Source organism: Octopus bimaculoides, chromosome 20 (assembly GCF_001194135.2).
Source record: "Octopus bimaculoides isolate UCB-OBI-ISO-001 chromosome 20, ASM119413v2, whole genome shotgun sequence".
Taxonomy (NCBI): domain Eukaryota; kingdom Metazoa; phylum Mollusca; class Cephalopoda; order Octopoda; family Octopodidae; genus Octopus; species Octopus bimaculoides.
In genome coordinates, this window is record NC_069000.1 from 37,549,991 (window position 1) to 37,551,363 (window position 1,373).

Consider the following 1,373-nt stretch of genomic DNA (forward strand, 5'->3'; position numbering starts at 1 on the left):
TATTATATATTTGTAAGTCCTGGTGTTTTTGTTATGTATTTGTCTGAATATTTTTTCATTATACCTAAGGCACCTACTATGATAGGAATTGTTTCTGTTTTTAGATTCCACATTCGAGTTACCTCTATTTCCAGGTCTTTGTATTTTGAAAGTTTTTCCATTTCTTTTAGAGAAACGTTGTCGTCTGCTGGTATTGATACATCAATTACAAAGCATTTTTTTTCTTCATGATCTTTGAGAACTATATCTGGTCTATTTGCCTTAATTTCTCTATCTGTGTGTATTGGCATATCCCAGAGTATGGTTGCTTTCTCGTTTTCTGTGACCTTTTCTGGCGTGTGTTTATACCATCTTTTTTCTGTTGTTATTCCATAGTGTTGGCATAGCTTCCAGTGTATATAGGTCCCTGCTAAACAACACCACGGAGAAATCGACGTAAGCTTAAATGATAAACCGCGATAGGTGAACCGCGATAGGTGAACCGCGATAGGTGAACCGCGATAGGTGAACCGCGATAGGTGAACCGCCATATGGCGATGGATTACTGTATATCTCCTAGATACATTCAACTCTATATCTATCTAATTTTACTATCTATTATGCACTTTGTAATCGACTTCACCCCCACTGCGTGCTTATAGCTATCCATATTAGCTACACGTTGTTCTGCTTTAACTAACACTATCTTAACTTAACAACCATCTGGTTTTCCCTTGTCGCTCTCCTTGTCTTTTTCCGTCCTTCCCTGGCCATTCTCTCTCTATTCTTCTTAGCTTCTGTGCGTTTCTCTTCCTTCTACTTTCTCACATGACTGCTATCCCTCCCACCCCTATAGTAAGCTCTTTTAATCATTTATTTATTTATCATTATATATTTATTTGTTCACTTTGATTTTTTTTTTGCGTTTATTTTGTACTTATTGTTTGTGCTACTCATTCACCCTTTTTATAAATTTATATATATATATTTTTTTTTAATCTTCATCGCTTTACAACATTTATCAGTAACTCTTAAATTCATGAAAGGGCCTTTTCCACTCTGTAATTTTTATGCCTGTTTCTGAAACGTGTGTGTGTGTGTGTGTGAATGTATACAAACATGCACACATACATACATACATACATACATACATACATGCATGCATACACACACACACACACACTCACACACACACACACACACACACACACACACACACACATATATATATATACAAATAATACACCTATATAGAGAGAAACGTATGTATATACATAACGTACACATACGTGTACACACACACAAACATATATATATATATATATATACATATATACATACATACAGGCATATCCAGCTGTAAACATATATATAGATATATACATGCATGTATG